The sequence below is a fragment of the Schistocerca cancellata genome, chromosome 8 (genome assembly GCF_023864275.1).
Source record: "Schistocerca cancellata isolate TAMUIC-IGC-003103 chromosome 8, iqSchCanc2.1, whole genome shotgun sequence".
NCBI lineage: Eukaryota > Metazoa > Arthropoda > Insecta > Orthoptera > Acrididae > Schistocerca > Schistocerca cancellata.
The window spans coordinates 408348884-408372916 of NC_064633.1; the positions used below are offsets into that span (position 1 = coordinate 408348884).

The window sequence follows — 24033 nt, forward strand, 5'->3', positions numbered from 1 at the left end:
GTGTACGGCCAGTGTAGGAGATCGCTCCCCACACCATGATGCCGGGTGTTGCCCTGTGTGCCTCGGTCGTATGCAGTCCTGATTGTGGCGCTCACCTGCACGGCGCCAAACACGCATACGACCATCATTGGCACCAAGGCAGAAGCGACTCTCATCGCTGAAGACGACACGTCTCCATTCGTCCCTCCATTCACGCCTGTCGCGACACCACTGGAGGCGGGCTGCACGATGTTGGGGTGTGAGCGGAAGACGGCCTAACGGTGTGCGGGACCGTAGCCCAGCTTCATGGAGACGGTTGCGAATGGTCCTCGCCAATACCCCAGGAGCAACAGTGTCCCTAATTTGCTGGGAAGTGGCGGTGCGGTCCCCTACGGCACTGCGTAGGATCCTACGGTCTTGGCGTGCATCCGTGCGTCGCTGCGGTCCGGTCCCAGGTCGACGGGCACGTGCACTTTCCGCCGACCACTGGCGACAACACCGATGTACTGTGGAGACCTCACGCCCCACGTGTTGAGCAATTCGGCGGTACGTCCACCCGGCCTCCCGCATGCCCACTATACGCCCTCGCTCAAAGTCCGTCAACTGCACATACGGTTCACGTCCACGCTGTCGCGGCATGCTACCAGTGTTAAAGACTGCAATGGAGCTCCGTATGCCACGGCAAACTGGCTGACACTGACGGCGGCGGTGCACAAATGCTGCGCAGCTAGCGCCATTCGACGGCCAACACCGCGGTTCCTGGTGTGTCCGCTGTGCCGTGCGTGTGATCATTGCTTGTACAGCCCTCTCGCAGTGTCCGGAGCAAGTATGGTGGGTCTGACACACCGGTGTCAATGTGTTCTTTTTTCCATTTCCAGGAGTGTAGAATACAGTAGCTAAATGACCTAAGAGTCAGGTTCAGTCACCTATTTTGCCTCAAGAGTTCCCTCAATTACCACCGTCGATAACCCTAAAGTCACATCCAATGCCCCCAAACCATGACGCTAGGAGTAAAATACTATGTGCCACGCAAAACAATGGAAGATGGGACCTCTCCTCATGTCTCCACCACTCTCGACAACAATGGTCAGCCGTGGTAGTACAAAACCCCGATTCATCGTTGAAGACAATGCGACACCATTCATCAGCAGTCCTTGATTCCTAGTGATGGCACCATATCAAACGCAGTCGTATGTGTTGTGATGTTATGAGCAGCCTATGCATCGGACAGTAATTCCTTAAACTAGCTGCTGCTAGTCTCCGACCAATAGTGCTGGATGACAGAGAACGTTGCAGGAAGTCCATTATTTGTTCTCGTGATGGCAGCTGCAGATCTGATTGAGATGCAGTATGCTTGGTGCACAATACGGCGGTCTACACTTGTGGTGGTCAGACGTGGTCGACTGATATTTTGATGACGAGTATATATTTCCTCAGTCCAACAATGGGGCGCTGTCACATCCGAATAATGCATGATTCGGCCAGCCAGCTAAATGGAGAGTCACAATGAGGCCCCTTTCCAACGCTGTTAGATGCTGATAACGCTGTCTCAGATGAGTACGCAGTATCTCCGTCTCCTTCACAGCGATCGCTCAACGTCCGACGCTATTCACTCCCCTTTCATACCACACCAGGCTGGTAAGAACACTAAACACGAACAGTAGTGATGCATCCTGGTCGCCGTTCTACCTGTTACAGAGAATTACAGCTCTAATCTTTTTTTTTTTTTTTTTTTTTTTTTTTTTGTAGGTAGTCTATACGCACAAACACTTAAACCCAATTTTAAATGGAGAACGCGGAATCTTTTTACTTTATCCTTTGTGATTTTTGCTTCTAAGTGATGAATAACGGTAAAAACTTCTTCCATCCATAGAGGTGACGTTATTAGTGGCGAAAATATTTTAATTAAAAACTTTTTTATCTATTTATGTTGTTATGTACATTGCAGGCTTTTTCTTTGTCCAGGCATTGTAAATTTTAAATCATTCTTTGCATTCACATATTTGGTCTCTGTTATGGGAGAGCGCTCGCAGGGAAATATCAGATCCTCAGGCAACCTTCGAAATGTGTCACGAATCAAAGTAAACAAGAAAATACAGGATAAGAAGACATAAAGGTCACAAAACCCGTTATTACAACACGCTTGAGGCGAGAATGTCACCGTTCCCCGCATCTAGACATGTACGGTCTTCAGCATACTTAGTATTTCAGAACTCTACGTGCCGCACAGTCAACTGATCATTAACGTCGCCGATCCACACACACGCGCTTCTTGCGTGGCAGCTGATTTTACACGCCGGCAGGTAATGTACAACGGCCGAGAGTAGTCGATTACCGTTCTACTCATCTTGAAAGAAAATTTTACTGAGTGCCTAAGGGAGGAAGACTATTCTGCAACTCGGTGATTTACCTAATGTCTATGTTTATATTGCGTTTGCATATTACATTAGAGTATATCCGTTAGTGTCAGAGCTAATAACCGTATCGTCACGGGTAAAGCTTCTTTACAGTTTTTTTTCTTCCTGTCAGTGGCCCAACGAGACGAAATGTTACTTCGAGTCACGAGTTATTAAAGGCGATACACCTTCCCAGGTTTGTCTCTTCCGCCACGTTCACGAGTGCCCTGCGCAGAAGATATTAATTTTGTCGGTATTTATGCTTTTTTACGAGGTCGTCTTTACTTGAAAATATACTGGCTGTGGCGAGTTGTGCTAGTAGAGATGAGACCTTGATCGCTGGAACAGAGTACGTGATTCTGTCTAGCGATCGTCAGATGCCGTCGCCAGAGGTCGCCCGATAATATCGGCCGACAGTGTGGTCGTAGTGCGTCTGATCTCAGTCAGTTTTTGGCAGGTTGAAGAATGTTACGTTAGGTTAGAATTTCTTCTACGTGTGAAGTAGGTTAGATTTGAATCTGCTGGGGTGGGATTGACACCAGTACGCCTCTGTGCTTGGAAACGTACGCTGCATTGTCGCTTTTGCTAACAATGACGCCGAATGCATGTGAATGAGCTATATATGTCTCGAAAACAACTGGGCGAGTACTGTTCACTCTGTCCTCTGCAAACGGAATAGCCAAACAATTTTTACGAACGTATGGGATAACGGAAGAAACATTCTGTCACATACTCGACTCGTGATGTCCTTAAAAAGCAATATTACAAACACTCATGTTTCGCTGTATTTATTTAAGGCTGTGCAGACATTCGTTAATTAACCTCCAACCACTGTCAGTCAACATACCTGTGAAACACAAGCTTAAAGTTTAGCACAAGATATTCTGAACGCGTAAAGCACTGAAAAGTGGAAATATATACCGTACACCACATTTGCAAACCACTTCATATCACCAACCTAGTGACACAAAAGCCAGTAAGTGGAAATAATAATTTGTAGACAGCTAATGCCAACCTACCACAACCCATAAAAGACGCACTACACAAACTTTATGCATAAGACACGCCACCCTGTTCACTTCAACTAATTATTTTTTGAGGTTATAATTTACGCCTATAATTTTCGATAAAGATTTTGCCTAGTTGTGGTGTCCAATAAGCCTGCGATTTCAGTTCGTATATTCTAAAGTACAGGGTGTTTATAAATGAATGTCGGGATTTTAATGCTTTATAATATTTGTTATATTAAACTTACAGTTATAAATGATGTGTCAAATGAAAGAGCAACTCAAAAAGTTTTACCAACAACCTTATAAATGTTCAATGTGAGCACCATTTGTCACACGGCACACATCAAGTCTATAGCCGAGTTCTTCCCAAACGCTGATAACTGTGTCTTCAGTGATTGTAGCAACAGCTGCTTCAATCCGGTTTGTTAATTCAGGGAGGGCTGCTGGTAACTGAGGCACGTACACACGATACTTGATGAAGCCCCAAAGAAAAAAATCGCGTGGCGTTTGGTCGGGTGAACGTGGAGGCCATGCAAAGTAATTCCTGTCATTGGGCCCCTTGCGGCCTATCCAGCGCTTGGGTACAGTGAAGTTCAACCAATCGCGTACTGCGTTATGCCAGTGAGGTGGCGCACCATCTTTATAAGGTTCTTGGTAAAACTTTTTGAGTTGCTCTTTCATTTGACATATCATTTATAACTGCAAGTTTAATGTAATAAATATTATAAAGCGTTAAAATCCCGATATTCATTTACAAACACCCTGTATATTCCAATTATGATATTTTCACCCTCAGGATGCCACAAACTCGCTCTTTCTCGGATTAAACTTACCAATTTCGCACAGTCTATATTTCGCTTGTGAGAACGTCGGTCGATTTGACCGACGAAAAGTTTAATTTCACCGATTGTCGTCCGAAGTGTGTACGTCCGGACGATGAGATCGGCTACAGTATAACCGCGCTGCTAGTGGCGTACTGATTTGAAAAGATCAGCCGATGTCGGTCCTTAAGGGCCATACATATGCACCAACCGACAGACCAAGCGACCGAACGACCGATTTCGTATGTAGCCTACACACGCCTTCACTCAGCGATAAAAGCGCCACCCTGTTCCCATCCACACGTCGAATATTCTGTTTTCTCACTCGCAGACAACTGACGGACGAACCTCAGCCGGAAACTTGACACGACAGCGCTACACGCGGTACAGTATACTGGGTGACGGGTGGTTGGCCATAACAACTACCCTCGTTAAGTCTGTCCGTCGGTCGGTCGGTCGGTTGGTGGCTGTGTTGGGCTCTTTAGTTGCGCGGATAAAAAAGTGTGCTTCTCCTTGCGTATGAGGCGAACACAAGTACATGGCGACTACTTGTAGGCGCAGAAGTGTAAACCCACTTTAGGCAGCATCTCGCGATATACTGAGCTGAAGCGAGAGCGCGTGAGGAACAGCTGGGCGATAGCAGCAGGAAGAGCGGCGGAGGTGCTGAGTCATCCTGATGGCTGCCAAGGTCGCGGCCAGGCTAGCCAAGGCAAACCAAGCAGCCTACCAGTCGCGACGCCGCCGTCAAACACGCAGCACGGGACGCGCGTTGCTGTACTGTGCTGTGCCTGCACTGCTGGTGCTGCGACCGTCTTGCCTGAGGTAAGTTTTCCGGCAACCTGCTTTTCCTCTCGCGGGGCGCCAGGAAGCCGTCAAAGTTCCCGAGCAGCGCCGCTCCGCATAGTTCGACATCGGGCGTGTCTTCAAGCGCTGCCCCGCATAGTTCGACAACTGGCCAGTCTTCGAGCGCTTCGTTTGACCCACCTAAAGAGGGAAACGAACAATTTAGCGTCTGCATAGCAGTGTCTCGTACCGTGAAAGCGACGCTTTGCACATGAGAATCAGGCGAGAAAGTTTTACACTTACTGCGTACTCCGCCGTCTTTTCAACGGTTAAAGTACCGTTGTACTGAAGTGAATACTGGTGCTGTGTTTATATGGATGACATCTGCATGCGTGGCTTTAGATACATGTTAACGGGAAATGCGCTTGCCTATCTCGTGCAGCCACTGGCATCAGCTGACCGGCTGACCTCGGAACACTTATCTGTTCCTATCAGTCGATTATACGTAGAAGCGTTGCGGATTACGTGATTGGAGGCAGCGGGTAAGGCTCGCCGCTTTAGGTCCACCTGCTGTTCCCTGCAGTCATTGAAACTATTTAGTCCTGAGAGTATACACCTCGGTCACTCTGATCCTGGAGATTTTTGTTTGCTATTATGCACACATCACTGCGAATACACAGCCCGCTGCCGCCAATGCAAACTCAACATTGAGGGAGGTCTAGTAGAGGATGGACGTTCGAAATAGTGACACAGTGGTGTTTAATTAACTCGACAGAAATATTTTTTGAAAGTTCACTGTGACCCTGGAGGACACTTCGTGTAACTGCTCTGTCCCTGAGTGTGAAGATCGTTTGTGTGAAAATGGTATGAGGGAATGACATTTTACTAACAGAGTATGTTATATGGGAAGCCTTGTTAGAAGAGATTAACTGTGAAAATGGCGTAAGTGATTTTCGTGATGAAAATGATCCTGAAGGTTGATACCCATACAGTAGTTATGGATAATGGCGAATCTGATCAGTCTACCGAATCGTCAGGTAGGGATGAAGTAAACAGAGTTGTCCACGGCAAGAATGGTCATCGTTGGAACACAGCTGTTCCCCAACGTTCAGGTCTGCCGTCTACCGAGAACTTGTAGTCGATATTCCGAGAATGCAGAAATAATGAATATAAGGGTTTTTGAACACCTCGGAATATTCGTTAATATGTGCATTTCTTTAAATGAACAGCATCTTCATCTAATTAAACTGCAAACAAAGTCTTTGGATCCGCATCACTTTCAGGTTTCTTCATTCAAAAGTTTCCATGACAGTTTTTACTAAGTCTCGAATTTTGGATGCATTAATACTAATATTGATTGAAAATGCACTTGAGAAAGGTGAAATAAAATGAGATTAGTACAAGAGTGTCCAATTTCATTAAAAAATTTGCCATTTTCGGACAAGTTAGCCAGCAAATAATTCAGGATCACTGTGACCCTGGTATACACTTCGTGTAACAATTTCAGAGGTGTACAGTGCTAGTGTTAACGACGATCGAAAATAACTTCACTTTTTGTGGTTATCGTAATGCTCTAGCAGTTTTGGGGGGTAAGCAGAATATAATAGTTTCCAAGGCTACAGATATCATCCGTACACAGTAAATTCAGGAAAAATGAAAGAGAGTAGTATTAAGCAGTGAGGTTTAACTTGGACAGCTCTAGCATTTAGTGATTTTGAGGAGACCTGCAAACTACAATCTAATGACTTAAACTTTCACTTGACAACTAGCACTTTGAAAACATGATAACGAAAATTATCGAAAGATTTGACGTCTTTTAATTTTTGCATTTTATTTCTCTCTTAGACCCCTCACTACAAAGAAATCTTTTCAGTTCATGTATTTGAGAAGTGATTGAATTTTACGAAGACCTCTATTTCATAAGAGTAAAGAACGAACTTCCTATGTTCGTAATTTGGCACAGCTTCGCTACAACTGTGATCTGTACAACAAATATGAAAAGAGCTCGTTTTTAGCTCTGACTAGGACAACAACATTTTAAAGATTTTGCTTTCGTGGGGATCCACAGCCTCCGATTGTCTGATAAAAGAATGCATTGTCCGTTGTGGACTGCATTGTGCTTTATTAAAGTCGATTTTAATAAAGTACAATACAGCCTACAACGGACAATGTTTTCTTTTATTAAACATTTTAAATGCTCACCCAACATCATAGTGGTGTCTGAGATATGGTAGCTCTGTCTACGGAAAAGTTTGTTTTCATTTAAAGAGTGCTCCAATACTCCAGGTAAATTCTTTCGACAAGAGATGTGAACGTATTTTACTTATATATACGCTACCATAATGAAATGTAAGAATTGTGTTGTGTTGGCTACTGTGGGAGTCAGCATCGATACAAACAAGGAAGGAGAAAAGTTGCGATGGCCGATGGCAGGAATCCAATATCATCTGTACAAAACTCTTTCTAATTACGGCACTCTACTTCTAAAAAGAAACTAAACATAACTAGAAGTACTTTACTCTCTATTACTACTCGCAGAACGCAGGCTATGTAACGTTTTCCTATTAGTCAGTGCTGATGCTCGCGAAAATTGCAACCGAACTGGGGCGACCAGCGATGGGCGGCTGGTTAAATCAGAGATGACTGGGGGCGCTGAACTTTTCCTGCAGGTGTGCTGCTGCCCGCTGTTTCTATTGGTGCGCGGGTCAGCGCCTTCTTGATGCCGTTTCGCGGCGCTGCGCTGGACGGTGTGCAGTCGATACTTAGGACTGCACAGATTGGATGAAATATTACGATATGAAAAACAATAATAGTGATGGAAGATATGAAGTATTAAGTTTTTATGTAGTAAAGAGGACATTTGATGGTTGTTGTGTGATATTTTCTACATTGATTGCACTTTAAAAGGACTGGTGGAAGTTTCTATGTTTGGAATAACGCATGAAACTACTTATACAATAGAAAATTATTTAAGCACTGTTTGTTACAAGGGCTAAATGTGATTGTAACTCTCCTTTCTGCCACTTGTACCACAATGAACAGCACAGTCCACTATCGCTACATACATATCTTTACTTCTGCCACTTTTAAATCCCTCTGTCGATTGTTGCCATGTGTCTTGAAAAGACAGGCATTCACATGATTGTGCAGTACAGTGTTAAAATCACACATAAGCTAATCAGCCATGTAATTCAAGGAATGAAGCTTCCGTTTGGAAATAACGATGTTACCAACTGCTTAAACACATACGTTTTGTCAAGGGACACCACAGTCTTTGGATTCGATTCGGAGTCTACCACACTGTGTGGTGTGGAAATGTGTTCCCGTCGAAGCATCGGTGCTTGTTCTGGAACTCTTGGTACAGTACACCGTTACTTTCCAAGTTTACAGTTCTTGTCCCCACCTCTTTCTTAATAACGTTGTGTGAGGTGACGAGTGTGTTACGATGCAAGAAAACAATCGCGTGATTCAGGCCCTGAGGGCTATTCTCCTCGTAAATGTTATGCAGCAGTAAAGCTACACGTATATTTTGCATTCAGAAGCGCTTGTCATATTCCACAAAACGACACAAACTTCCGTTTTTACAACAAATAGCCATTCTTTAGAGTTTAATTGGTACACAACAAGGGGGAATAGAGGGATGTTGCAATACTGTAATTGTTAACATCTTTAACGCTTTTACGCACTCTCGTGGTCTTCTGTCTTAGATAAGTTTGACGTATCTCTCCGCAATAAATTATACTCTAGGAAGCCTCTTCATGTCTGCATAATTATTGCACGATACATCCACTTGTACCTGCTTTCTGTAGTTAGACCTTGCTTCTCCCTCTACAATTCCTCCCTCCCCAACCCCCTTCGCCTTCTATTCAACCTTTACCAAACTGATAAGTCCCCGATGATGCCCCAGGATGTTTTCTATCGACTGGTCTCTTCTTTCAATCAAATACCGAAGATAACAAGTGCTCTTAGCTCTTAACGTCTGTATTTTAGAGCCCATGTTTACCAGACTTTTTTTTTCTTGTTGTGTCCATACTGTCACCTCTGAAAGTTGCCAACCCTACAATATTAAGCAACAACAGTACCAGTAGACGTATTCCACCGACAGAATATCAAAACTATCTTCGCTTAAAACTTCCGACTCGATCGTTTCCGAACTACCTGAAACGCTTACCCTTCTCCATCATCCCTGGAAGTTTGTAACATCGTCACTGAATCGCCATGTATAGCGCAGTTCTCCGTTCCCACAACGTCATCTTGGTCCGGCGACGATAATTCCAGACCTGCTGTTACTCGAGTTATCACCCAGCTGCCAAACATAGCGGATGATTAACCAACTCCTACTCGCGAGACCCAAGCGTTACAATATTTCTAGCTCACTATTAACGATATCTTTCTCTTTCAACTGATATAATGTGCCTTCATAATGTATCTCCCTTATATCCATAATAACTGTATTATATTCTGACAATATGTAAGGGCGTAATTTCATGATATATGAATTCTTACGCGCTGCAGATGTACATGTAAGTGGACATTTTGAGGTTCTTCATCACGAAGTGGTGGAAAGCTTGTACAGTTTTAACGTAAAAATAATGATATGTGCGTATGGCATTGTTGGCCGCGAATCCCATTCTGGGCAGTTGGCCGCCTGGAGGAAGTCTTCATCTGACGCCACTTCAACGGTCTGGGCATCAACGATGACGAAATGATGGTCACACAGACACGCAACCGCGACCAGAGAAAAATCCCCCGTCCGGCCGGGAATCGAACCCGAAGCACCAAGATCGAGAGTCAGCAATGCTAACCACGAGCTACTTACTTAACTTTTAAAAATAATTAATGACTTCAGTTTGCAATGTAAAAGAAGGCTGCTTGGCAGTACGAACATTTTCATTAGTTATCTACACAGCACCGTCCTACAGGGTGAGGCAAATAAAAGTGGCACAGAGAAAAGAGTTCCAGGGTACAAAGAAACACAGCAGAGGAAATGATGACATGGCATATAGATGACTATAGCAGATGTTGAAAGTGACGACCACACATCTCTTGGCACTTCTGAGCCCTTGTCAGTAATTTGCTGAAGGCGGACCGAAGCTGGACAACTGGAACTGCTGCAGTCTCGTACGAAACGTTCTGCTGCAGTTCTTGAAGGCTATGAGGGTTTTTGCGATACACCTCAGACTTCAGGGCTTCCCCCACAATGTAATCGCATAGTGACAGATTGAGCTCTGCTGACAACTATGTCAGGCGTGAAGAATGTTCATTTGCGCTCCAAGGTTTGGCCGGCTGTATGGGCAGTTGCTCCATCCTGTTGGAAGTCAGCTTGGATATGAATAAACCGCCTCAGCTGCATTTAGTCCTTTATTATTGGATCGCTACCGGTTTTGTGGCACTAAAAGCCACACCTTCAGATGACTAATGTTTTAGTTATGTGAGTACTATCATTTTGTGTTCTCATGTAAAAGTTTTTAATAGTTTTCAAAATTTTTTTTAAATCAAAAAATAATTTACGATACCAGTGTATATCTCACAGCTGTTATTCGTTCTGGGATTATTGTTATACAGATGTTCACTTGAAGATGTGGCTTTTAGCGCCACGAAACCGATAGTGACCCAATAATAAAGGACTAAATATAGCTGAAGCGGTTAATTAATACCCAAAATGGCTACTGATAGCTGTGGTTGCCCTACCTAAAAGTGGGCTGCAGAAGCATGCCAATTGAGGCTTAAAGCACACGTCCAGTTCAATAGGCTGTGTCTCAGAATGGTTGGATCCAAAATCATATGAAGCACTCGTTCCGACAAAGATTGGCTATGCCTGAACACTATATTTCCGAAGTTATGGCATATTGTGTCAGATGAGAAATACGAAGTTTGTATGCAAAAAAGGATCAGGTAAACAAGGGATTGTATTTAGCCCAGTTGCCATTTTCCAGGTTAGTAAGCGAGCAGCAGTATGATTGGGCCCGAGAGCACATTGAGGACGAAGGGGGCAATTTAGAGATCGTATTAGTGCTACACATCAAGGTAAACTAAGTAGGTTACGTAATAAGAGGCACTAGATTGTTCATCAGGATGTCACTGAGTGTAGTTTTGACTTTTGTCTTAGGGGGAGCGCAACATTTCTGATATCAACTTTGATAAGAAAGAAAGATCGTTTTTAGAGAAAGGATTGTCATACATCAATGATATGATCAATCAACAAGGGATTAGTTCGTTGATCTCCCACACCGTTTCTGTGCCACATTCTGCCAACATAGCCACTGCCTAACGCTATGAAGTAGTTATGGCGTCAAGAAAATAATCGAGGGAGGTCGTACTGACTACAAAGGATCTGGTTTAGTCAAGGAACGACTTTACAGTGACAAGGCTGTTTTGGACAGTAATAACAAAAAACTCGACGAACATAACGCGCTAATCGTGCAGTCGGACATAAGAAGCACAGCCGTTATCTTAAGTGAAGATCAGTATGTGATTAAAGTGCAATCTTTCTTTGTAGATAATGGAATTTTTAAGTCTAATGTAAACCTTACGGACAGATACTTGACCAGCTTAAAAAAAGACTCTTAATACAACTACTACCTTTCCAAATCCGTTCAAGAGGAAAATCATTGTTCCTATGAACCCAGTAACTCCAAAACTCCAAGCTTTGATTAAGGTACATAAATTCGACTTGCCAACTTGTCCAATTGTTAACGCCCATAGTGGGGTTGGTTGCAATACTGAGAAGTTGCTTGCAAAGTACCTGGACCAGCACTAGCGCCTCTAGATTTGCTTTAACATTCGCGATAGGGGACAGTTAACTGAAAAACTTGCTAGTTTACAAATCGCCCCAGGAACTTATCTAGCCTCCTTGGATGTCAAGAACATGTATACCAGTATTCTGGCCGATAAGAATTTAAGATCGCAGGGCGGAAGACCCAGCAACGAAATCAATGATGTACTCAACTTTTTGCAATTGGTTCTAAGGTTCAATTACTTCAGCTCTGGGAACAATATCTTTTTACAAAAACAAGGTCTTGCAATGGGATATCCCATGTCATACTGTCTTTCCAATATCTTCATGACAGGTTTTGAGTGGGAGGCTATGACTCAGTTTCCAGTGTATGCTAGCAAGATCGTAGCTTGGTATAGGTATGTAGATGACATTCTCCTTCTTTTCTATGAGAAACGCGAGGAATGTTGTCAACTCGTGGACGAGTTAAATGGCTTACAAGAGAACATTCAATTTACTGCTCTGCACAATGAATGGGGGACGCTACCATATCTGGACCTTAAGATTACCATACGATATTTACAGAAAGGGAACTACCACTGTTATAGTGATTCATAGCTCCTCCAACCGCCCTACCAAGTACAAAATGTCAGCTTTCAGGTCGTTTCTATACAGGCTCCATAGTACCCCGTTGATAAAGAGTTTCGAATTATACACTTCATAGTCTACAAAAATGGCTTTGACAGTGAGTTCGCCATTGGTAAGAAGAAAAGCCATCCCAACGGACAGCGCCATTATCAATGTCAATAGTCGGATGGCCGCTGGTATCATGTATAATAAAATTCCATATTTCAGCCATATTCCCGAAAAGATGGGCAAACTGTTGCGGTCTAAAAATATTGAACCGGCTTTCTTTACGCCCAGCAACGTTGGCACAAAGTATAGGCACAGAGAACATGCCACTTGTTCCAAATATAATGAGACCGGGATGTACTGCACTACTTGCGATGATTGTCCCATGCGGTACATCGGACAAACAGGCAGGAACTTTAGCACCAAGATTAAAGAACATCTTAGGGTTTCCGACTCAAAATCTGCCTTGAGAACCCACCTTTTGCTGGTAGCGACATTCCGTCACCGATATCACTAGTAACTTGAGAATTTTTCACCGAGGAAACAAGGGGCACGCTTTAAGCATCCCGGAGGAGATGCCGGCCGGAGTAGCAGAGCGGTTCTAGGCGCTACAGTCTGGAACCGCACGACCGCTACGGTCGCAGGTTCGAATCCTGCCTGGGGAATGGATGTATGTGATGTCCTTAGGTTAGTTAGGTTTAAGTAGTTCTGAGTTCTAGGGGACTTATGACCTCAGCAGTTGAGTCCCATAGTGCTCAGAGCTATTTGAACCAACCCGGAGGGGGTCGAAATTATGAGAGCCATTAATATTTTTCCACACCAAACCCTGAATGGACAAACGAAGTTGAGACACTGTAGCATTTTTGCAAATTTTGACTGCCTAAGTTAGTTGATGTAATCCTCTCTACTTGTCCGAAAGAACAGATATCATCTTAGTATATATATATATATAGTTAAGGCTCACCGGCCACTTGACCATCTTCTTCTTCCGTGCGAATGTACAAACAGTGCCCGAATTCTTACGGGAATCGGCAACGCGCCGCGAGTAATGAGTATAATGGGTGGGGCACTACGAATGTAGTGCGGGACAATACGTTGAGAATGTGGGTTTCGTGGGAGGCGTGCCAGAGATAAATCCCTGCAGTTGTGCTATCCTGTGCGTCCTCGGTGGCTCAGATGGATCGAGCGTCTGCCATGTAAGCAGGAGATCCCGGATTCGAGTCCCAGTCGGGGCACACATTTTCATCTGTCCCCGTTGACGTCTGTCAACGCCTGTAAGCAGCTAAGGGTGATCATTTCATTGTAAAAGCTGTTTACTTTCCTGCCTTCAGTATGACACCCAGCACGCGGCCTCGTCCCCTGTTCGCGATTGCGTATAGGTCGGAGAAGCTGTAAGTGCGGTTTTCAGGTTCTGCTTTTCCGTCAATAGCTATTTACTTGACGGGTTTGTTCCAGGCCGCGAACATCTCTTCATTTTGTGTCAACCACTTCTTCGTTTTTTATTCTGTTCCAAAATTAGGTCTTAATTGTTTTTCATTTATTTTCACCTTACCAATGGATCACTATGGTATGATCTGTTTACGCCTCACCCAATATATTGGAATCAGGCTGTTTTATTCTAGGGCATATTCCCCGTTAGCGGTGTTTTGTTGTGATGGAACTCGAATTTTGGGTACAAAATTCCGAGAACTTCCGCTGTAATATTTTAGTTATATGAGTACTAACGTTTTGATATTTTCATGTAGAAGTTCTTAACAGCTTTTAATAACTTTTTGAAATCTTAAAATAATTTACCATACAAGTGTATATCTCAGGGTTGTTATTCCTTCTGGATTTACTGTTATACAGATGCTCACCTGAATATGTGTCTTTTAGTGCCACGAAACCGGTACCGATCCAATAACAAAGGACTAAATACAGTTGATGTGGTTTATTAATACCCAAGATGACTATTCATAGCTGTGGTTGCCTTACCTAAAAGGTTGTCTGTCTGCTGGAAGTAACTGTTGGTCACGGGGGTGTGGTTTTCTGCATACATTCACATAAAATAGTATCCAGTCGTCTGGGCCACTTTTTTTTGCCCCATCCTGTGTATCCTGTGTATCCCTGTCAGCCCAAGCAAGCGAGCAGCTAAGTCGGCCGTCACAAATACCCTCGAACCACCGAACGCTTCTTCTCTCCCCCCCCCCCCCCCCATCCCATCCCATGTGGCACCACTATGACTGTTTCTGTGGAAGGACTGGAAGTGGAATGAGACACGTCTGTACCTTACCCCGTGCCTAGGAGCACCGGCACGTGCCACACAATGTTATCTGTCTTTGCCTTTATGGCCGCCACTGCTGTGTTTGTTCGTAGCGGGCAACGAGCGTCAGTTACTGAAGTCATTAGACGCAGTATGTCGTCTCCTTCACAACACTCCAACACAGAGTTTTTGCTTCTAAGTGCCATTCAGAGGAATTGCTGGTCGAAGAGGTTTAGCTTCCAAGAAAGTAGAAGTGATGGTACTAGAAAGCAGTTCTGCTCTCCACTTAGTAACGTCTAGAAAGGAAAACAAAGAAAAATTCATGGACTGCGTGGACCTAGGAAATTACTTCTGTGGAATAATGTTTGCCATATCACGCGAAGAAGGAAAACAAATGACGAGACAGCCGAATAATAAAAGTGGGAAATCAAGAGAGAAAATTCGTGTTAGATGGATGTGGGGCAGAGCCCTTCCTTCACTCGTGTGTCAAAGAAGGAAATGAGGCAACAATATTTCTCAACAAAAATAAAAATGAAAGAATGGAAACGAGGCTGATACGGTACACAGATGACAGCTTCTCTGGCTAGAAGTAAGGATGACGTAGAAAAATGATTAACAGAATTGACGTCCTGAGTGACGCAGAATTTACGTTAAGGACAGACAAAAGAAAGGCGTAAGTGGTGAGGAATGATAGAGGAAAGAATAATGGTTTGCTTAGTATTAACATTGATGAAAGCGTACTGAAGGAAATGATAGGGTTCTCCTGACTACAATGAAACATTATACAAGATGACCGAACTATGGAAAACATCGATAAGCAGACTGGTGCACAGAAAAGAAACTATTTTATACAAAAGCGATCTACAGGTATCGAATACTAACTTATAATAAGAGAAAAATATTTCGTAAACTTGTATGTAGAGCCACAATATTGTGCTGAAGTATATAGTGAGGTGTAGGATTCATAAGAGAAGGAATAAGTAGGCTTTGAAAATAGTGCAATGAAAAAAATTAAAAATTATGTTGTCAGATCTGATAAGGCGGGCCTTCAGTTTGATGGCTGGTTTGAACACTGCGGCGTTTGCTAGTATTTGACTAATGGATGTGGTATACCGTTGCCATCGTCTGCGTTTTACACAGGGTGGTCCATTGATAGTGACCAGGCCAAATATCTCACGAAATGAGGATCAAACGAAAAAACTACAAAGAACGAAACTCATATAGGTTGAAGGGGGAAACCAGATGGCGCTATGGTTGGCCCGCTAGATAGCGCTGTCATAGGTCAAACGGATATCAACAGCGCTTTTTTTAAATAGGAACCCCCATTTTTTATTACATATTCGTGTAGTACGTAAAGAAATATGAATGTTTTACTTGGACCACTTTTTCGCTTTCTGATAGATGGCGCTGTAATAGTAACAAACGTATAAGTACGTGGTATCACGTAACATTCCGCCAGTGCGGTCGGTATTTTCTTTGTGATACATTACCCATATTAAAATGGACCGTTTACCAATTGCGGAAAAGGTCGATATCGTGTTGATGTATGGCTATTGTGATCAAAATGCCCAACGGGCGTGTGCTATGTCTCCTGCTCGGTATCCTGGACGACATCATCCAAGTGTCCCGACCGTTCACCGGACATTTACGTTATTTAAGGAAACAGGAAGTGTTCAGCCACATGTGAAACGTCAACCACGACCTGCAACAATTGATGATGCCCAAGTAGGTGTTTTAGCTGCTGTCGCGGCTAATCCGCACATCAGTAGCAGACAAACTGCGCGAGAATCAGGAATCTCAGAAACGTCGGTGTTGAGAACGCTACATCAGCATCGATTGCACTCGTACCATATTTCTATCCACCAGGAATTGCATGGCGACGACTTTGAACGTCGTGTACAGTTCTGCCACTGGGAAGAGGAGAAGTTACGGGACGATGACAGATATTTTGCACGCGTTCTATTTAGCGACGAAGCGTCATTCACCAACAGCGGTAACGTAAACCAGCATAATATGCACTATTGAGCAACGGAAAATCCACGATGGCTGCGACAAGTTGAACATCAGCGACCTTGGCGAGTTAATGTATGGTGCGGCATTATGGGAAGAAGGATAATTGGCCCCCATTTTATCGATGGCAATCTAAATGGTGCAACGTTTGCTGATTTCCTACGTAATGTTCTACCGATGTTACTACAAGATGTTTCACTGCATGACAGAATGGCGATGTACTTCCAACATGATGAATGTGCGGCACATAACTCGCGTGCGGTTGAAGCGGTATTGAATAGCATATTTCATGACAGGTGGATTGGTCGCCCGCATGTTCGCTGGATCTGACGTCACCGGATTTCTATCTGTGGGGAAAGTTGAAGGATATTTGCTATCGTGATCCACCGACAACGCCTGACAACATGCGTCAGCGCATTGTCAATGCATGTGCGAACATTACGGAAGGCGAACTACTCGCTGTTGAGAGGAATGTCGTTACACGTATTGCCAAATGCATTGTGGTTGACGGACATAATTTTGAGCATTTATTGCATTAATGTGCTATTTACAGGTAATCACGCTGAAACAGCATGCGTTCTCAGAAATGGTAAGTTCACAAAGGTACATGTATCACATTGGAACAACCTAAATTAAATGTTCAAACGTACCTACGTTCTGTATTTTAATTTAAAAAACCTACCTGTTACCAAATGTTCGTCTAAAACTGTGAGCCATATGTTTGTGACTATTACAGCGCCATCTGTCACAAAGCGAAAAAAGTGGTCCACCTACAACATTCATATTTCTTTACGTACTACACGAATATGTAAAAAAAGGGGGTTCCTATTTAAAAAAAAAAAAAACGCAGTTGATACCTGTTTGACCTATGGCAGCGCCATCTAGCAAGCCAACCATAGCGCCATCTGGTTTCCGCCTTCAAGCTAGACAAGTTTCGTTCTTTGTAGTTTTTTCGTTTGACGCTTATTTCGTGAGATATTTGGCCCGGTCACGATCAATGGACCACCCTGTACACTGACTTACCTGGCCATTGTAACGTCGACTCCGAACTAAGGTGCAAGTTGCATTTTTTTTCTCATGTAGCCAGAGGTGAAAGGAGCTATAAGCTACAGAAAAATTCTAGGAACAACCGAGAACGGAGGCCTAGCGTCTCCTAGGGGAGTGTAGCCGGGCGACGTCGTCGGCAACCGCCAGTGTTTCGACATGTGATACCCTGTGATTTTGAAGGCAACACAGCTCCAAGTAAGCACTATGGAAGGGAATTTAAAAACCTCAGTTCGCACAGCAATTCCGGAAAGTTAAAACACACACACACACACACACACACACACACACACACACACACACACACAAACACTGTAAACACTAGCACCATCACGTAACCAAAGATGACCGACGTTAGAAGTTATCAGTAGTGAAAATTAATAATCAATAATAGTAGCATTAACTCTGTCCCTCTGACGTTTTTTTTTTTTTTTTTTACATCGCTTACGTACTGCAGTTTTGCCTTAAAAATGGCGGGGTGTGCATGTGTGGAAATGTAGGCGGTTCTCGACAACGTCACCAAGTTGCTTCCCTTAAGTTATTTGCACATTGAATATGCCGGGAGGGCCAACGACCTTGCCGCAGTAGTAACGCCCGTTCCCGTCAGATCACTGGAGTTCAGCGCTGTCGGGCTGGGTTAGCACTTGGGTGGGTTTCAGTCTGTTCTGCCGAGCGCTGTTGGTAAGGAGGGTGTACTCAGCCCTTGGGAGGCAAATTGACGAGCTACGTGACTGAGAAGTAGCGACTCCGGTCACGAAAACTTGACTAGGACTGGGAGAGCGGTGCGCTGACCTCACGTCACTCCATATCCGCATCAAGTGACGCCTATAGGCTGACGATGATACGGCGGACGGTCAGTACCATTGGGTCTTCCGAGACCTGTTCAGACGGATTCTATATGCCGGGAGAAACTCACGTCTCACATGTGGATATGTATTCTGTCACCTAATCCACTTTTTTTAAAACAAGTACAAGAAAATCAAGAAATTTACGTACAAATAGCACTATCCACATAGGAGAACCATTCATTCTTCAACAGATACTAGTGTTCCACACACTAGCTGCCTGACGTAAACTGTGAAGCACGAAGAAGGCAACAAGGTAGCGAAACGATACTTCACGGATTATGAGGATAGATGCCGTTATTTCAGTGATCACAAATTGAGCCAAATTTACAAAGCATTTGGCAGTATGAGGCCATTTAACAGTATGAAGTTACACCCCCTCGTGGCCTGGATGCATGCGATGACTCAGTTGAGCGATTGGGGAGGGGTGTCATAAAGGCAAATTGGTCTACAACTGCCGTAAGGTCCTTGATATCATGGGTACTGGCACTGGGGCATAGATGACGTTCGAACTGTCAGACATATTCAATGGGGGGACGGATCTGGGGATCTTGCTAGCGTCACGTAGACAGGTCATAGAGACACGTGCCGTTTGTGGACTACTTCTGCTCTATTGAAAGACGTTAGCTCAATACCGTCGCGTCAGAGGTGACGGATGACAACGCACGATGTGGGTGACGTGCTGTTGTGGCGGCAGAGTTTGCTCAGTCTCCGCCAGACGTAATCTAAAGTCATACCCGATGGCTTCCCACCCCATGACACTGGGAGTAACATTGCTGTGCTTTGGAAGAGTGGGTGACTCCCCAAGTGTCGCCATATTCGCCGTCCATCATCATTGATGTGCAGAATCACGATTCATCGCTGAACACAATGCGACGCCGTTCATCATCAGTCCATGGTTCCCCGTGATGGTACCAGTCTACACTCAGCCGCTTTGTGTTGTGGTGTTTTCTCGCCTTCTATTATAGACAAGGTATATGTGTTTATAATATTCATGGCAGTTTTCAGAACCACTTTAAAATAGCCTAACACAAAGGCCGAAACGGGTAGCGGACTCAGTAAAGTTCTCAAGAGCTCATGGAGCGGATTATCACTTGTTGAACGAATAGTTGCGGAGTCAGCACACTGAGAAACTAATAAATTTGGTTTTGTTAACACAGAGGGTCCAGAAAAATGTAGACACTCTGTGATAGTTAATAGTTTTGGAAGAAGATAACATATCGTTGCAATTTTGCGCGGTAGCGTAGCCCTTTTTTTTCTTTTTTCTTTTTTTTTCAAACAGACCTCGGCGCGCGTTTTCCAGCAGAAGACAGTGCAGCAATGAATGAAGCAACATTGTCGTTTGAGCAACGCAAGGTCGTACTGAAGTGCTATTGGAAGTACGAAAACATCATGGAAAATGTTGAAATGTGTTTGAATTCCTAAGGGACCAAACTGCTGAGGTCATCGATCCCTAGACTTACACACTACCTAATCTAAAACTAAGTTACGCTAAGTACAACACACATACCCATGCACGAGGGAGGACGCGAACCTCCGGCGGGAGGAGCCGCGCAGTCCGTGACATGACGCTTCAAACCGCACGGCAAACATCATTGAGAAACAACAGCAATGACGGAATGTGTGCAGAACTCAGGCACCAACACGTTCAATACTTTATCGAACTCGGGCTGAATTTAAAGCCGACGGTATTATTCAGGACGTACATAAGGGAAGATGCTGAAGAAGATGATTTTGGATTGTGGGGCGCTCAAAGGCGTGGTTATCAGCACCCGTATAAATTCCCAATCTTGTCACAGTCTAGTCTCGCCATTTTCCCGAATGATGAAGAAAACATGAGGACAACACAGACACCCAGTCCCCGGGGCGGAGAAAATCCCCGACACGGCCGGGAATCGAACCCAGAACCCCGTGATCTAGAGGCAACAAGGCTAAACATTAGACCACGAACTGAGGACGCTTAGGGAAAGGCCTGACTAAAGACATCAACGAGTTCAGTTTCCAACTCTGTTGTATTGCAACATTTACCAGGTCACCTAGAAAAACTGTCAAGCAGGACACGTGAAAGCGGGTAATCCGACCAAGCGTACGACGAATTCTGAAGGCTGAAAAGTGCAAAATGTACATTCCAAAATCGCAGCACGCTATGAAGGAGGACAACCCGGGCCGAAGGATGGAGTACTGCGAGTGGTTTCAAGGCATGTTTCGCGAGGATGAACGGTTGACAGGGCTGGTCATCTGGCCTGACGAGGCGCAATTCAGACTGACCGGTATTGTACACTGTGGGCTTCAACCTATCCACGTCCAGGTAGGCTCTGACATCTTTGTAGCAGTGTGGCGGAGCCCCATCTTGTCGCAGGTAAAATCTTTCTTTTCCAAATACGTCTTGGATGGCACGTAAAATCGATGTTTGCAGCATATGAGGATACATCTCACTAGTTACGGTACCTTCAGAGAAGAATGCGTTAGTCAATCCGCCACAGTTGCGTACACAGGACTCCTGAAAATCCTCACTCTGACTTGTAAAACATGTTAATTTACCGGGTGCGGCAAGATTGTCTGAGTTCTCTATTTTTCCTTATTCTCCACTGTTCATTTTCTTTTACTGGCCCACAATTTTTCTCAGTACTTTATTTTCAAAAGTGACGAGTTTTCTCTCCCTTTTTTTGTCAGGGTCCGTGTATCGCTTGCGTATTGGTTTGATAATGATTTGATATATTGTTATTTTTGCGTGCCTGGATAGTAACTTTGATCTTGTGATGTTATGTATAGTTCCCCCGGCTTGAACTGTCGTTACGATCTCTTGTTCTAAAAGGTTTTGTTGGTTGATGTTGATACCGAGGTACGTGAATGTGTCTGTCTGTCTTTATTATTAGGTTCCTGATTATTAAATGGTTTGATCCTAATTGAGTTCTTGTTTCTACTACCACGAACTTTGCTTTACTTTCGTTTATATTTAGACCTACTTTCTTAGCTTCTTCCATCAGTACAGTACCGCACCCATTTTCTCCAGGTCTTCCGTCCTCTTTCCTATCACCACAATATCACTTGCGAAAGTCAGAACGTTTATCTTTTTCCGTATGTCGACTACTACGCGTTATTGTTTTACTCTCCACAATGTATTTATGCGTGCTAAACTGAACAAGGTTGGTGATATAATATCTTGCTGTCTCACTCTTGTTTTTACCTCAAGTGTCTCTGAGAACACCCCTTGTACTCTCACTCTACACTTTGATTCCATAACACATACTTTAGTTAGCTTTATCAGATTGTCCGCTATCCAATGCTTTCCAGTATCCTCCACATCTCCTCTTTCACTCTGCTGGCATATGGTTTGTTAAAGTCTATAAACATACGGAAGATATCTTGAGTGTACTCCCAGTTCTTATCTAGTATTTGTCTTACTGTAAATATTTGGTCGGTTGTTGACTTGCCCTTTCTGAACCCCGCTTGTGCTTTGTCTAATATTTCTTCAATATATGGGTTGAACCTGTTCAGTATAACTCTTGGTGTTATTTTATAGCAAGTTATATTAGAAATATCCTTGTATAGTTCTGCGTCAACATTTTGTTTCCCTTCGAGCATATGGGACGTACACCAACAGTAGGAATGAATTACGTGAAGGAATATGGCAACCAGCCATGTTTTATATAGCTTGATTTTTGAATTACGAGGTGCATTCAAGTTCTAAGGCCTCCGATTTTTTTTCTAATTAACTACTCACCCGAAATCGATGAAACTGGCGTTACTTCTCGACGTAATCGCCCTGCAGACGTACACATTTTTCACAACGCTGACGCCATGATTCCATGGCAGCGGCGAAGGCTTCTTTAGGAGTCTGTTTTGACCACTGGAAAACCGCTGAGGCAATAGCAGCACGGCTGGTGAATATGCGGCCACGGAGAATGTCTTTCATTGTTGGAAAAAGCCAAAAGTCACTAGGAGCCAGGTCAGGTGAGTAGGGAGCATGAGCAATCACTTCAAAGTTGTTATCACGAAGAAACTGTTGCGTAACGTTAGCTCGATGTGCGGGTGCGTTGTCTTGGTGAAACAGCACACGCGCAGCCCTTCCCGGACGTTTTTGTTGCAGTGCAGGAAGGAATTTGCTCTTCAAAGCATTTTTGTAGGATGCACCTGTTACCGTAGCGCCCTTTGGAACGCAATGGGTAAGGATTACGCCCTCGCTGTCCCAGAACATGGACACCATCATTTTTTTCAGCACTGACGGTTACCCGAAATTTTTTTTGGTGGCGGTGAATCTCTGTGCTTCCATTGAGCTGACTGGCGCTTTGTTTCTGGATTGAAAAATGGCATCCATGTCTCATCCATTGTCACAACCGACGAAAAGAAAGTCCCATTCATGCTGTCTGTGATGATGATGTTTGGTTTGTGGGGCGCTCAACTGCGTGGTTATCAGCGCCCGTACAATTACTCAATCTTTGCTCAGTCCAATTTCGCCACTTTCCTGGATGATGATGAAATGATGAGGACAACACAAACACCCAGTCATCTCGAGGCAGGTGAAAATCCCTGACCCCGCCGGGAATCGAACCCGGGACCCCGTGCTCGGGAAGCGAGAACGCTACCGCGAGACCGCGAGCAGCGGACTTCATGCTGTCGTTGCGCGTCAACATTGCTTGGCTACATGCCACAAGGGCAGCCGTGTGGTCGTCCGTCAGCATTCGTGGCACCCACCTGGATGACACTTTTCGCATTTTCAGGTCGTCATGCAGGATTGTGTGCACAGAACCCACAGAAATGCCAACTCTGGAGACCGCATCTCGTGGTCGTGCGGTAGCGTTCTCGCTTCCCACGCCCGGGTTCCCGGGTTCGATTCCCGGCGGGGTCAGGGATTTTCTCTACCTCGTGATGGCTGGGTGTTGTCTGTTGTCCTTAGGTTAGTTAGGTTTAAGTAGTTCTAGGGGACTGATGACCATAGATGTTAAGTCCCATAGTGCTCAGAGCCATTTGAACCATTTTTTTTTTTATGCTCACCATTCGACGTTCGAGGTCCGAGACTCATCGAATTTCTTGAGCAAGGAAAAGCCATTAACAGTGACGCGCTCTGTGAGACACAGCGTACGTAGCCTACGCAACTCCAACAAGACCAAACGGCCTGGGCTGATGCCGCAAGAGGTGATTCTGCTCGATAACGCGCGTCCACACGTCTCCAATTTGATACTGAGTGTGATGGTCAAGTTCAAGTGGGAGCACCTTCAGCATCCGTCCTACAGGCCGGAGACGTCGCCCTGTGTCTGCCATGTGTTTGGTCCGCTAAAAGAACGTTTCAAACGGGATCACTTCAGTTCGGACAACGAACTAAGTGGCACAGCGGAGGACTGACTCCTGTCACAGCCACAGGAATTCTGGGAACAAGGAATTCTCCGGTTCATGGGAGAGGGATAGTTTTGCTCAAGCCTCTGGTGATTACTTTTAAATAAAGACTTTAGTTATACCACCAGGGTTATTTCGTACCATTTCTTTTGAAAACCACTTATATTTGTCTCATATTTATATTTTCGCTCCTATTAACTGCAGCTGCATTATGTTTTGTT

At 44.4% G+C, this 24033-nt stretch overlaps 1 protein-coding gene across 1 annotated transcript in view; it reads left to right on the top strand.

Moving 5' to 3' along the window:
- Window positions 1-4894: 4894 nt before the first annotated feature.
- The window catches only part of LOC126094611 (myrosinase 1-like), a 230084-nt gene continuing 210945 nt past the window's right edge, over window positions 4895-24033 (top strand). Inside the window, exon 1 of the mRNA XM_049909089.1 lies at window positions 4895-5028. The gene's annotated coding sequence lies outside the window, so the exon portion shown is untranslated. The remainder of the gene's footprint in view (window positions 5029-24033) is intronic.